A 15,544-nucleotide genomic window follows, 5' to 3' on the forward strand; every position below is an offset into this window, starting at 1 on the left:
TGGGCAACAGAGCAAGACTCCATCTCAAATATATATAAATAAATCAACAAACAAAAGTGTTGATGTAATTTGAGAACACAGTGCGTGTCCTACTTTTTCATGCATTACAATAATTTCCTTACGTTATTAAAAACTATTCATAAATGTAAGTGTAATGTACACGTATGAATTCTCCTACTGATCATTTCTGACACAGAATATTAGTGTAACACTCTGACGACTGGCTTGGTGCACAAAGCCTGTATATTGTGAAATGACTTATTTAGGAGAGATTTCTGAGAAGAACTGCTAAGTCACAGTATGAACACTGTAGAGTATCCTAGCACATACCACCAAACAGCCTTCCAGAAAAGCGGTCGCCAGAATGCGTCAGTGCCTGCTTTGCTACATCCAAACCAGCACTGGCTGAAAATCACTTTGGCAGAGTACGGTGGCTCACATCCGTAATCCCAGCACTCTGGGAGGCTGAGGTGGGAAGTTCGAGACCAGCCTGGGCAACACGGCGAAACCCCATCTCTACACAAAATGTAAAAATTAGCCAGGCATGGTGGTGCTCACCTGCAGTCCCAACTACTTGGGAGGCTGAGTGGGAAAAATCACCTGAGCCTGGGAAGTTGAGGCCGCAGTGAGCCACGATCACGCCACTGAACTCCAGCCTGGATCAGAGTTGAGACCCTCTCAAAAAAAAAAAAAAAAAAAGAAAGAGACAGACAGACAGACAAAAAGAAAATTACTTTTTTGAGATGGGAGTTTTAATCTGTCATCAGGTTGGAGTTCAGTGGTGCAGTTTCAGCTCACTGCAACCTCTGCCGCCCAAGTTCTAGTGATTCTCCTGCCTCAGCCTCCCTAGTAGCTGAGACTACAGGCACGCGCCACCACACCCGGTTATTTTTTGTATTTTTAGTAGAGACGAGGTTTCACCATGTTGACCAGGGTGGTCTTGATCTCCCAACCTTATGATCCACCCACCTCGACCTGCCAAAGTGCTGGGATTACAGACGTTAGCCACCTCGCACAGCTGAAAAATTACTTTTTCACATGTGCAATCACACACACACACCCCCCCTGCCATTAGAATCAGGTCATCAAAAGTTATTTTCCAGGTAAGAAGCAAGGCTTAATCAGTCCATAAATATCATTAGATTGCAGAGCTTATCCCCCGAAAATGTACACAACTAAGTACATGCACACATTTTTCCCCAGGGACAGTTCATGGCTTCCATCAAGGGGTCTATGACCTTCCCCCAAATGCTAAGAGACCACAGTTGCAGGCAAAGAAAACCAGGCCCACAGGTGTCTGTAACTCGCCCCAGATAAGGGCTGGCGGAAGGCGGGCTGGTGTTCGGCCCTAATGCTGATTCCTTCACACTGAGGAGTTAACATCAGGGTCAGCAAACAGCACATTGGTTTTGTTTTGAATCTACTAGGTACTTTCTAAGGAAAGTAACAAATGTTGAGGTTTTCCATTGTATAATATAATCCCTCCACCACAAATTAATAATATAAGCAACTCTGGACCCCAGCCCTGAGATTTCAATGTCTGACTTAACTATTCACCAATCCTCAGTTTTACCAACTATAAAACATGGATTGTTGCTAATGGGCCGAGTTTGGAAAGCTCAGGACTCTAGTATGCAAGTGATCTGGAAGTTGGAACCATCAAGTCAAATGGCTCATGCTCTGGCCTGAGGAGGAGGCTGCCCCCACATGTCTATTCCTGGCCTCCTGCTGCAGGGCAAGACTCAGAAGCCACTCCTGTTCAATCCTATTTGGAAGGTGACGATAAGAGGGCCATGAGCTGACTAATCCAAGTGCCCCGTACTCCTGCTCCCCAAAATAATCCACATCACTTCCAAATAGTTACTCCTCACCTATGAGTAGGACTTGTTTAGCTCAGCCTTCTGTACATGACATTTTAGAATATTTCTAAATATTCCAGTGACCCCAAAAAACCACACGCCCAAAACTATGACCATAGTAAAGAACTTTAAAAATCGACCCCTAGTTCATTCAATTCCTGTTCAGCTGCTTTTGATTCTCCACATATACATGGTTATGGTTAGAAATTCAAAACCTAAATATTGCATTTACACATCTTCAAAAACAGTATGAACATATTACACTTTTGTAGGCTATATTTAACTCCAAAACTGAGTGATTTCAGAGTTCCCCAAAAGATCGAGATATCCCTATCCACAACGCTTACGTATCAGGCCACAGCTTGCGCTCCAGAGTGGTTTGTGGCTGGCTCAAGTGCGCAAAACCTCTTTCTTAGCCTTACTGCAGCTCTGGTGTGGCTCCTTCACAGCATTTCCAACGGAACCACACAGAGTCCAACCTCAACAGGCAGATGGGCCTCCACACTTCAATCCTCATGCACACCTTTAAGGATCAAAGGAGCCAAGAGGGAACGTACCCGTTACATAAAAACTTAACACAGTAACTGCAATCTGAACGGCGCAGCTACCCATATGTAGACACAGCTCATTACCACCCTACATGTTAAAGGCACTTCCGCATTTCCTGTTTTACAGCAGCACAGACATCAGAGTCAAACCTCACAAGAACCTAGAAATTACCCTAAATCTCCCCCTTTTTAAACCAAGGCCCCAGGAGGTAGGTGATCTCCAAAGCACTCAGCACCAGGTCCTAGAAGTCTCAGGACAGCAAGCTCCAGCTTTCTGGTCCCATCCAAACACCTTCTAAGCCAATCAGATCCCAGACGACAGGACAAAACCCTTCAGCGGCTTTTCAGACACTGTATCTCGTGGTCTCCTCGGTGACTATGTCGTCACCACAGTTTGCAGGCCCAGAGCCAAGTCATCATGGCAACCCTTTCTTTTTTCAAGGACTTATCAGCATTTCTGAAAGCAAAATCTGGCCCCAGCAGATTCTTATAAGCAGTTCCTGTCTTTTTTAGTCCAAAGCCAAAGTCTTACTAGGATGCTGTCTGCTTAGAACTTGAGATCACAAGCATTTTATAAACCAGCAGAGTAGCTGGAGACGGCTTTATTCTTCAACCTCAAACTGAGTTCAGCGCAGAATATAAGCTACCAAAATTGAACTTGTTATTTACAGGTAGAAAACAAAGCACCTCACAAGCCTACTGTGGTAGGATGTTAATTGCCCCGCCCCTCTCATGCCTGCTGGCAGCCACACCCTTCTACAGTCCCTTGTAGACTCCAGGCTTAGCCATGTGACTTTTTGGCCACTGGGATATCATAGCAAATGGGATAACGGGAAGCAAGTACCAGTTTGACAAGCTCTTTACCACAGAGCCTGTCCCGGGGGGACTCTGTGCTGCCGAGCTCTGGCCTGCCACCGGTGGGAAGCCAAGTACCATCCACTAACACAAGAGCAAGGCTGCCGCAGGCCACAACTGCGTGAGTGACCCTAGCGAGCCTTGCAGAAGGCTGCTGGGCTGGGCCGTGGCCCTGGCACTGAGGTGCTGAGCTAGCAAACAGGCTGTGGCTGTCTAAAACCCTCGTGGGACAAGGAGAAGCCCAGGGTGCCAAGGAAAACAGAGCAGACAAATGAGCGAACATCCACAAGGCTCTGACGGCAGAGGGGAACGTGTGTCAAGAACTGCAATTATTGAAAGCGGCATAACAAAAAGAGCTTAAATTACTCACTTTCCGTTACAAGCTATGCTTTCCCTTAACAAGCATCAACTCTCAACGGCAAGTGTCAAGACTGTGGGATCCTCAAAAGTATCCTTTAAAAAAACCTCTTCTTCAAGAAAGTTTCACTCTTATTGCCCAGGCTAGAGTGCAATGCCGGGATCTCAGCTGACTGCAACCTCCCGGTTCACGCAATTCTTCTGCCTCAGCCTTCCAAGTAGCTGGGATTACAGGCACATGCCACCGCCCCGGGATAGTTTTGTGTTTTTTTTTTTTTTTTTTTTAGTAGAGGCGGGTTTCATCATGTTGGCCAGGCTGGTCCCAAACTCCTGACCTCAAGTGATCCACCTGCCTCAGCCTCCCAAAGTGCTGGGATTACAGGTGTGAGCCACTGCGCCCGACCCTCTTAATTTCTTTCTGTAAATAGATCATCATATGGGCTTTGAGCAGTTTCAAAAAGCAGGGAGATAAAGCGTCCAAGCTGCAGCTGATTACAATGAAGCAAGAGGGATCAGAGAGACACATGCTCAAAACGTATCCACCTCACACAGGAGTGAGCGGTGTCACATTCATTCAGCAGTTTCCAAATGCTGACCTTTAACTCACCAGGAGTCAGTCCACACAGTGAGAAGAAAACGACCCAGAATTTGCAAAGAAAGTCAAACAAGGTCACTGTGGTGACAAATGATGGCAGCGTTCACGCCAAGGGCTTGAGACAGTTAGCGTGACTCGCCCATCTTGGCTGCTGGACCTGTGCTGCTCTCCCCCCGCTCTCGAGGGCTGTTGAGTTGAGGGAAAAGAATGGCTAAGCCACCGAGGCAAGAACAGAATGCAGAGTCAGGGCCTGCGGTCTGCGAGGACATTGTGCTGACTGCTTCATATCCCCTTTAGTCTCTGTGTAGGCAACAGGCTTGCCGCAATTGAGGTGCCTGAGAGGGGCAAAGACCCCTGCCCATATTCTCTCAGGAGCTGAGCCTTTGCTCTACCTCCTGATGGAAAGCATAATTACAAGCCACCTTTAAGGAACCACTGTTTGCTCGCACTGTGTATCTTTGAAAAACATATATTAACCCTTAGACTGCTTTGTGAGCTGTTATCACAGGCCCCTGATAACTATTTTTACGTGATTTCTGTTCCCTTTTCTGTTTGCCCCCTTTTCTGCTGAGCTAAAGTGAATGTAACAAGAAAAGAGGTATAAAAGCTGTAACCTACAAAAATAAAGGGCTGTGTGCTGCTTGACTGCACGCAGACCTCCAGACTCGACTTTCCTGTATTCCTTCTTTTCCGCGCGCTCTCTCCCTCAGATTGAACGAGACATCTACGTTGGTGGTCTCAGGGACTCCTGCAGGTCGGTAGCCCCCCTGGCAGACGTGCCGGACCCCGACAAAATGAGTTGATTTAAGCTGAGGCCTTGGAGCAAAGCCCAGCAACAGGACTATTAGAACCAATATTACTCCTGCCGCCGTTACCAAAGGACCTCACACTAAGAAGCCATTTATAAATGTGCTACCGACAGGAGACAGGAGACTTGGAGACACTGACTGTGATCCATGTACCCAGGTGGATCTTCAGGACCGGAATCCATCCACAGTGCTCTGACTACACCAAGGCAGGTCTGGAAGACAGGAGTCTTCAAGCAAGCCCTTCTCAGCATGGCCCTCAGCAAATGGCAGATGAGAGCCTGCTACAGAAGCTCCGTGGCCAGACCCTGCTCATTAACATCCTCCTCTTCCCTCATTCTCATACAGGTCCCACAAACATCCTGTCTCACAGCAACCAGGTTTCCCATGTAGGCTGGAGAGAGGAGGAAGAGCGTGGCAGCAGAAATCACAGAGCAAGGCTGGGCACTGTGGCTCACACCTGTAATCCCAGCACTTTGGGAGGCCGAGGCGGGTGGATCACCTGAGGTCAGGAGTTCGAGACCAGCTTGGTCAACATGGTGAAACCGTGTCTCTAATAAAAATACAAAAATTAACCAGGCATAGTGGTACGCACCTATAATGCCAGCTACTCAGGAGGCTGAGGCAGGAGAATGGCTTGAACCCCTGAGGTGGAGGTTGCAGTGAGCTGAGATTGTGCCACTGCACTCCATCCTGGGCAACAAGAGTGAAACCCCATCTCAAAAAGAAAAAAGAAAAAAAAAAAAATCACTGAGCAAGAGTCAGTCTGCAAGCACATCTGGCAGTTGTACCTCTAACTACAAATGAATCATCTGCAATTTAGCTGATAGGTTTCTGGCGAGTTTGATTAGCATGACTAGGTTCACCTGAACTGGAAACAAGGCGCAAACGGGCAAAAAAAAAAAAGCTTCTGGGATCGCAAAAGAGAGGCTTAGCCTTGAAACCACAACTCCACCCGAAGCAGCACTAGGAAGAAGGTGGAGAAAACACAGGATCTGGAGACAAGGAAACGCCACCCTTTCCCCAGCCAGGAGACCTCTCAAAGCCTCAGCTTCCCCATCTGCCAAATGGGGATTCCAACACGTATATCACTGACCGGACTGCTGCAAAGACTTTCAAGTGCGATGACTGTCTGAAGGGTACTTCATAAAGTACACCGTTTTCTCTGTTACTCTAGATGCCTACATCAGCACCACTTTTCCAAGGCAGTCACCGCAACTACACCTCAGTGTAACTGTGGTTCTGCTCAAACTTAATTTCAGCCATTACTAATAATAAGGGATCTTCAGGATGAATTATTTCCTTCAATTTACAGAAAATATGAGCCCTTCATTTGAACACACTCCACATAACTAATCACTTTTTATTCAGTGAACTTATAATGGGAAAAATGCCTTATTTTGTAATGATGGAAATAAATTAATTGGATTCCTGAAACTAGTCCCTCCCAACAGAGCTGCTTGGACATATACACCCAAACCAGGAAAACAGCAAAACCCAGCTGGGCGTGGTGGCTTCACGCCTGTAATCCAAGCACTTTGGAGGCCAAGGCAGGATGATCAAAGTTCAAGACCAGCCTGAGCCACATGGTGAAACCCCATCTTTAAAAAAAAAAAAAGAAAACAGCAAAACCCGCCACTAGGAAAATAATTTAATTCAATTTTATTATTTACTTATTTTTTGAGACCGAGTTTCACTCTTGTTACCCAGGCTGGAGTGCAATGGCGCGATCTCAGCTCACTGCAACCTCCGCCTCCTGGGTTCAAGCAGTTCTCCTGCCTCAGCCTCCCGAGAAGCTGGGACTACAGGCACATGCCACCATGCCCAGCTAATTTTTTGTATTTTTAGTAGAGACGGGGTTTCACCATGTTGACCTGGATGGTCTCGATATCTTGACCTCGTGATCCACCCGCCTCAGCCTCCCAAAGTGCTGGGATTACAGGCTGAGCCACCGCACCGGGCCTCCCAGAGAGCTGGGATTACAGGCCTGAACCACCGCGCCCGGCCTCCCAGAGAGCTGGGATTACAGGCTGAGCCACCTCGCCCGGCCTTAATTCAAATTTAATTTAGTCACAAATTAATTGAAAGAGCAACATTAAATTACTACCACATTTTCAGCCCTGAATAGATTCCAGGGAAAATGCTAAGCATTTTACACACACTACCTCAGTTAGCCCCCTCAATAGCCCTGAGGTGGCTACTATTACCCATAACCTGGCCGAGGCCAACACTGAGCCCTCCTAACAGGCCGGCCCATGCTATGTATGACCTATTCCTCCTAACATCACTACAGCTTGAAATGGCAAACATACATACATGACATTTTACTGCGAACTCTGCCATACATTCAATATTCAACCTTTTCCACAGATGTAACACATCAACTCAAATAAACGTGTTACTTAAAACATGCCAAGACAAAGGCTAGGGGCTTCTGGGCCCACCCGCATTTACCCCACCTCAAGATACCAGAAAGTAAACCTCCGGTAAGATTACAATGACAGAATATCAGAGCAGGCGGGATCTTAAAGGTTACATGAAACCAAATGCCCTCATTTTTCAAAAGTGAAAATTGAGTCTGAGAGCCAGTGACTTTGTCAACCTCCCCCAAGCAGCTGGGAACAAGCTATAAAGTAAGTCCTGGCTCGTGGCCCATACTCTTCCCACTGCCCTGGGCACTGCCTGGCCCACTGTGACCTCAAAACTTTAAGGCACTCATTTCTACCTCTTGACCACCAAATCGTTACAAATAAAGCACACAGTTTTGTTTTCCACAGCTTCTCCTTCCCCAGGAATGTTGAAAAGAGCTGCCATTAGGCAAACAGAAGAGGTGGCAGAGCAGCCCCAGGCAAAAAGACTATCCCTGGCCAGTGCTTATCACTCAACTGTCCCGGTTAGCTTGGCATAGGGTGGGAACAGATAAGGAGGGACACATGGAGGAACAATGCCGACACTCAAGAGGACAGCATTTTCCTGGCAAGGAGCTGCTGCCGGCTCCTTGGGGGAAGGAAGTAGGACATAGGAGCGAGAGCCTGGCCCCAAGTACTGGCTGAACTATTACTACCTGGGCAAGGACTCGCTCCTGAGCCTATTTACTCTTTCTACCACTAGCTTGCCAGGCACGGTGGCTCATGCCTATAATTACTTTGGGAGGCCAAGGTGGGCGGATCACCTGAGGTCGGGAGTTCAAGACCAGCCTGACCAACATGGGGAAAAAAAAAAAAAAAATTAGTCAGGTGTGGCGGTGCATGCCTGTAATCCCGGCTACTCGGGAGGCTGGGGCAGGAGAATCGCTTGAACCCAGGAGGCAGAGGTGTGGTGAGCCAAGATCGAGCCATTGCACTCCAGCCTAGGCAAGATGGAAACTCCATTTCAAAACAAAAACAAAAACCAAACCATCACAACGTGTCTGACACTGAAAGCCACCTGCTTCCAGTTCCAGCCCTTTTAGTCCTCTAGTCCCACACTGTCACCACAGGGAAATTTCTGACACATCTGAACATGTCTCCCCTCCAACAGCCTGCCATGTTGTGAACTGTGAAGTCTTTAACTTGGTCCTCCATCCTATCTTACTACCCCTAAAATCCTTGGCATCTCCAAAGTGCTGTCATTTTGTATGCTAATGAGCTGACTGGGGCAGAGAGCCCCTGAGCAGCTTCAGGAGGGTGCTTATCATCAGAAAGACCAAGGCAGGCCTTGGGACTTTCAGCCCCACCCCCAACCTGGGGAAGAGGGGGCTAAAGATTAAGTTGATCACCAATGGTTTCGTTAAGCATGCCTACATAAGGAAGTCTCCATAAAAGGCCCCAAAGGGCTGGGTTCTGAGAGCTCTCTGAGAACCAAATACAAACTTGTGGAGGTTTTTGAGGATGGTGCCCGGGGAGGGCATGGAGGCTCTGCACAGCTTTCCTGATGCCTCGCCCTATGCATCTTTTCATCTGTATCCTTTGCAGTATCTTTTATGACAAGCCAGTAAATGTGAGTGTTTCCTTGAGTTTTGTGAGTTGTCCTATAGTAATTTTTTTTTGAGACAGTCTTGCTGTATCCCAGGCTGGAGTGCAGTGGCTCGATCTCAGCTCACTGCAACCTCATTCTCCCGAGTTCAAGCAATTCTTGCACCTCAGCCTCCCGAGTAGCTGGGATTACAGGTGTGCACCACCACGCCCAGCCAATTATTTTGTATTTTTAGTAGAGATGGGGTTCTGCCATGTTGGCCAGGCTGGTCTCGAACTCCTGACCTCAGGTGATCCACCCACCGCGGCCTTCCAAAGTGCTAGAATTACAAGCATGAGCCACTGAGCCCAGCAAGTTAATCAAACCTAAGGAAGGGTAATGGGAACCCCAACTTGAAGCTGGTGAATCAGAAGTTCCGGAGGCCCAGACTTGGGCTGGTGTCCCTTGTCCGAAGGGGTGGAGGTAGTCTTGGGGGACTGAGCCCTCAACTTGCGGGATCTGATGCTATCTCCAGGTAGTGTCAGAACTAAATTGAAGATACTCAGTTGGTATCTGCTGCACAGCTGATTGCCTGCTTGGTGGTGGGGAGAAACCTCTCCTCGTATTTGGTCACAGAAGACATCTCTGTTGACTATGGTTGAGAGAACAGAAAAAGCACACTGGGTGTTTTCCCACACATGGGTTCTCTTCAGGACCCCTAGCCCAGCATGGTCCTGGCCCACTTCTGAGACTCCGCCTCTCCTCACCCTGGCCCACTGTGTCCTGTGTGGTCATTAGGTGATAGTGATGCACAGACATCCAGCCACCTTGAAGCACTGTAGCAACTACAGGCCTTACGGTAACAGGACAGAAACCTCACTTCAAAAGTTCCAGGAAGTCACGGTCCCCACAACCACCGCCTTGGTCCAGGTCACCCCCATCTCTCACAGGGTCTTGCTTCTTCCAAAAAGAGTCCCCCACCACAGTCATATGGATTGTTCAAAAACACACCAACTGCTGCCTCTCTCCTCCTGAAGCCCTTCGACGCCCTCTCACTCCCCTAAAGCACCAAACCCTCCGCTCGGCTTACACTGGGCATGCTTTAGTCCTGACTGGCTCTCAGAATCACATCCTCTTTCCCGTCACTCCCACCTCAAACCCAGCACTCTGCAAAAGTCCCAGCTTCTCCCACTCCGAGTCTCTACTGGGACACTTCCCTCACTTCTCCCCCTGCCCACCTCCCGCCTTCCTTCAGCTCAGCTGGGTCACTTCTCAGGGCAACGGCAAGTGCAGGTGTTCAGTAAAGGGTCAAGGGCATGGTGGGCCTGGGGGAGCCAAGCTGGGTTCTCCGCAGTTAGCACTCCCTCCTCCAGCCACACCTCCCGCCTTCCATCCAACACTGTGTGTGGCAGCCTCCCTGCCTTTTCACCTACTGGCTGTCCCCGGGAAGTCTGCCTGGAATGACCCTGGCAAACTTCTCAACCTTCAAGAATCAGCTCACCTGTTACTTAGCACCTCCTCCCCGCACTCCTAAGCAGCCCTCCTTATGGCCAATCCCTTCCCCAGAATCCCACCCTTTCTCAGATGGGTTCCCGTCCAGCGCGGCCACGGCTTTCTCCTCCAGTTAAAACGACCTACTTTCCTTATGCCCCGGTTCCCTAGGTCCTGACAGCTGGGGCTGTGTCATCTCCAGTGTCAATTCCTGGAGCCTATCAGGCATTCAGAAAAAAAAAAAAAAAAAAAAAATGTTAGTTCTTTGAATGAAAAAATTCAGAGGAGACAACCTAAAAGCGTCCCCCTGTGCCCTACCTCGCTCCCTCCTCAGTGCTCTCGACACTGTCCTGTGCGGCCACCCGAGTCTCAGCAGAGCCTTAAAAGTTAAACTCGGCCCCGCACATGCGGGCGCAGGGACCACAGCCCACGTCTACGGGAGGTCGCCGTCCGGCGCGCTGTTAACGCCTGAAGTCATCACCGGCCCTGGGGACACTTCCACCCGCGCCCCGCAGATCCAGGGACCCCTCGCTGGAGAAACCCAGTCGGAGAGGGAGCCTCGGGGTGGGCGGCACGGCAGCCCGGGGGGCTCAGGACACTGGAACTCCCGGCTCCCCCCGGAAGGTAGGGGGACCTGGGGGCTGCAGAGGCGGCCGCCCGAGAGTTTCCGGAACCAGCGGTTCTCAGGGCCGAGGTCCTCAGAGTCCAGAGGAAATCGAGGGAGTTTCGAGGTTCGCGGGCCTGGAGGGGCCGGGCGGATCCTGAGGGGGTCTCGAGGGCAGGGGCTCCAGCGGGGAGCTGAAAGGAGGTCCCGGAGCCCGGGTGGATCCTGAGGGTCTCGGGGTCCCCAAGGGCTCCAGATGCAGGGGCCGCGGCCCGCCCCGCCCCCCTCACCTGCGGCGCCTCCCAGACGCTGGTTCCAGCTCACGCTCCCGCTTCTCCTCCTCCAGCTCCACTGCGGGTGACGACGCCTCCGGGTCTCTCGGCCGCGCGCCCCCCACGCTGGGCGGGGCGGGGGGACGGTCCTCGTGGGGGACTGCGCGCGCACGCGGGCTGGAAGCGAGAGCCAGACAGAGCCTGAGCCTGAGCCGGAGTCGGAGCCCGAGCGGACGCTGCGCCGCCTCCAGGCGCCCCTCGGCGTTAGCCGGCAGCTGCGCCGCCTCAAAGCCTTCCCCCGCGCGCCCTCCCCCGCCGCGTGAAGGTTCCGTTGCGAAACCAACGGCACGCCGGCGCCCAGAGGCCCCGCCCAGGGAGGGTGGAGCCAGGACGCGCGTCCCGCCCCCTCCGCCAGAGCCGTTGGCCCCGCCCACCGGGAAGGCCACTCCCCCCCAGAGCCTCCCGCGCAGGCGCCGTCGCGTGTTCGGGAAGCGCTAGGGAGCGGAGTAAGCGTCACAGCCCCACCTGGACGGGCGAGTTGCGCGTCCCTTTTGCTCATCTGTAGAATGGGGGCGGGAGCACTTTGCAGGGACGTGGCGAGCGTCAAGTGTTATCGGAAGCGCTCCTCTGCAGCTGCGTCCTGCACCATACTCAGGCACAGCTTCTGTCCCCAACCCGAGGCGGGCCTAGACCTGGGGTTGGTCTTAATCCCCCAACAGACTCCTGCCCGTTTAAATTGCCAGGACCCTCCCCAGCCCTACCTCTTTATTTTCAGAGTGCTTCTCATTCTCCGAAATTAGGTGCGCTTGTTACTGGCTCCCCCTTCCCGTGAGAGCAGGTACCTTGTGCATCTTGTCCACTGGGGGTCCCCAGAAGCCAGCACGGAGCTGGGCACAGCATGGCAGCCCACAGGTTCGTGCGTGGCCCCGCCTCTCATCCTCCTCCTCCGTGCCTTCCTCGTGCTCGTCCCTCATCAAGAAATACTCTTCCCCGAGGCTGAGAATGGGGCCAGCTGACTCCTCGCGCATGCCTGTCCCAGGTTCCGCTTCGGTCAAGCGGCTGTTGCGAGGACTAAGTGAGATCGTGCGTGGGTAGGCTGGGCACGGGCCCCCTGACGATCTTACTGCTCCTGTGTCTGCCACTGAAGTCTTTCCCTTACCTAAACAGGACCCAATCCAACCCCAGACACTTCCTCTTCCCAGCCTGCCTTGCCCAAGCTGGAGTCAAAATTATTACTTCCTCTCTCCTCAGCACCTTTTTTCCTGCCTGATTTTAAAGTTGGCTGTTAATACCTCCCCCCACCCCAGCTCATAAGGAAGCTCGCATTTTGTGACAGAAGCTAGTGTTGTCTTAGCAGCCTGTGAAATTTGGGGGTGCCCAGAGCCGAGAACACTGGGGGGGGGGCAGTGTCTCTGGGATGAAGAGGGCGGGCCCTGGGCTTAGTATATGGGGTCAGGCACCCCCTGAGCACTTTGCATTCGTTCCTTCTCGTCGTTCCTAGAACAACCCTATGAGGAAGGCGTCGTCATTGTTACCCCAATTAACAGAAAGCGAAGCTCAGGCTCAAGAGGTTGTGTAATTCCAAGCCTCAGCCCACACCTAATCACCACTGAATACAGCTCCCCAACCCCTGGAGGTGGGATTGAAATCCAAAAAAAGGCCGGGTGTGGTGGCTCACACCTGTAATCTCAGCACTTTGGAGGCCGAGGTGCGTGGATCATTAGAGGTCAGGAGTTCCAGACCAGCCTGGGCAACATGGCGAAACCCCATCTCTGCTAAAAATACAAAAATTAGCTGGGCGTGGTGGCCAGTAATCCCAGCTACTCAGGAGGCTGAGGCAGAAGCATCACTTGAATCTGGGAGGCAGAGGCTGCAGTGAGCTGAGATCACACCACTGCACTCCAGCCTAGGCAACAGAGAAAGATTCTGTCTCAAAAAAAAAAAAAATTCAGTTAATGAATACCTGCTCCTGTACTAGGTGCTGAAGCCCTGGACCTGTGGGAGACACAGCCCCTGCCCTCAAGGAGCTCCCAGGCCCCAGAAAGGATTTTGATTAATAGGACCTTATGGGCTGGGTGCTGCAGACCCAAGGCTCTGCACAGGGCATCCTCTGAAGGGTGGGGAGACCAAAGCAATCATAACCTCCAGCCACATTCAGCACCATCCCAGACAGGCTGGGAGTCTCAGCCCCTCCACCCAAAAACTCAGCCAGTTAGCCTTTCAAGAACAAGGATAGCAGAAGGGAAGCCTCAGGAACAAGGCCTCCCCTTTCCCCACTTCCAAGAGAGATGCAGCTTTTCTTAGGTTGTGGAAAATTACTGAGAGGCACTGTCCCCTGGGCACCTTGACCATTCTGAGTCGATAAGGGGGCGGATATGCCAGGTTGGCAGGGGGCCGGCATGGTACTAGTGTTTGCGTGTGACACGTCACTGGATACTACGGGGTGTCTGTGTCTGCCTCGGCCTCCACACAGCCAATGTGAGCACAACTTATACTAGTGAAGATGCGTGTGCATGGCAAGGCTTGTCACCAGGAGCCCAGCTAACAGACCTGGTCCATTTCTTTCCTTTAAAACATTTTTCAAATTAGGGATTTCCCGCTCTGGGTTCCCTTCCCGCACCACAGCAGCGTGGGAGCTGTCTTCTCTCTCTCTAATAAATTGCTCTTCCACAAAACTCTTTGGGTCCAAAGAAATTAAAAATAATTTTTTTTTAATTTGAAAATTAAAAAATTTTAAAATTTTTTTTCTTTTGAGATGGAATCTTGCTCTATCGCCCAGGCTGGAGTGCAATGGCACAATCTCGGCTCACTGCAACCTCTGCCTCCAGGGTTCAACTGATTCTCCTGCCTCAGCCTCCCGAGTAGCTGGGATTTCAGGCGCCCACCACCATGCCCAGCTAATTTTTGTATATTTTTTAGTAGAGATGGGTTTTCACCATGTTGTCCAGGCTGGTCTCAAACTCCTGACCTCAGGTGATCCACCCGCCTTGGACTCCCAACGTGCTGGGATTATAGGCATAAGCCACCACGCCCAACCATTTAAAAATTGTTTTTAATTAATTATTTTTCACGGAGACAGGGTCTCACCATGGTACCTAGGCTGATCTTGAACTCCTGGGCTCAAGTGATCCTCCCACCTCGGCCTCCCAAAGTGCTGGGATTACAGGCATGAGCCACCACACCCAGTCCAGACTCAATCCATTTCTGTACTGAGGGTCCCCTGGGGAGCATTCGTGCATTTGGAATGCTCGAATGCACCACTGTGTACTGAGCACCCACTGTGTGCCAGGTGCTATTCCAAGCTCATCATAGCGTGTCTTTCCTCACTGTCACTGCCACCCTGTGGGGTAGGTGTTATTAATCTCCTTAGCAGTCCCCAAAACAGGCTGCGAGGCTTTAGAGCAACTAGTCCAAGCTGGACAGCGGGCATCCGCTCGGAATTGCTGCTGGGGTCTGTCTGGCTGCAGAAGGAGCTTCACGCTGTCAGAAGAGAGGAGAGCCAACAGATTCACAGGCAGGGCACTTGCTGGGACGCTCCAAAGAACGGGCAGAAAGGACACCAGAGACAACAGTCTTCCCATTCTGGAGAGGAAGTTGTTGCTTTATTGTGTGGACAAACCCGCAGCATAACACATATGTGCCCTGCACTGGTGTACAAGAACACACCCCACAGAGATACACACCATGCGATATACACCCTCACGCTGTGTGTGTCATTACACATACACGCTGTAAACACACTCATGAAAGAGGAGCTAGCTAAGCCTCTTAGAGTCTCCCCACATGCCATCCACACCATGTCTATTTCCTATAGGAACTCTCCTGCTTCTCCCTGCCACTGGGCAGGCTGGCAGGAAAGGCTGTGAAGCCATCGCTGAGCAGCAGGCAGGGTGTGTGTGGCAGGCAGGGGGAAGGATGGAGGGGAGCCCGCCCCTTGGAAAAGTCTCTCCTTCTCCATCAGCTCATCTTCCCTTCCCAGACCCCACCCATTCCCCAGCTCAGGCCCCCTTACTGCTGGCCCGGAAGTTTTTCAACAGGCTGCTCTGAGACTCTTCTCACCAGTCCATGTCACCTGTCCCAAAGCCATGCCATGAACAATATCTACCAAACACCCACTGTGGGAGGAGCCGAGGACATAGCGAGAAAGCCAGCCCTGCTCTGGTGGCACTAACAACATGGCGTGCCAGACCCCTGTTGACCCCCAGTGAGAATGGTACCATGTCT

General features: G+C 51.3%; 1 protein-coding gene across 50 annotated transcripts in view; it reads right to left on the bottom strand.

Moving 5' to 3' along the window:
- FAM118A (family with sequence similarity 118 member A) overlaps positions 1-11,586 on the bottom strand; it is a 32,673-nt gene extending 21,087 nt beyond the window's left edge. For 13 of the 50 annotated variants that reach the window (XM_035273502.3, XM_078351412.1, XM_078351400.1 and 10 more), the window contains exon 1: positions 11,339-11,586. The gene's annotated coding sequence lies outside the window, so the exon portion shown is untranslated. Of the gene's footprint in view, positions 1-558; positions 678-10,527; positions 11,152-11,338 lie in introns of those variants that run through there. The other 37 variants (XM_078351443.1, XM_078351407.1, XM_078351391.1 and 34 more) reach the window with 11 other exon arrangements.
- Between the last annotated feature and the right edge of the window lie 3,958 nt (positions 11,587-15,544).

This window comes from Callithrix jacchus, chromosome 1 (genome assembly GCF_049354715.1).
Source record: "Callithrix jacchus isolate 240 chromosome 1, calJac240_pri, whole genome shotgun sequence".
Lineage (NCBI taxonomy): Eukaryota > Metazoa > Chordata > Mammalia > Primates > Cebidae > Callithrix > Callithrix jacchus.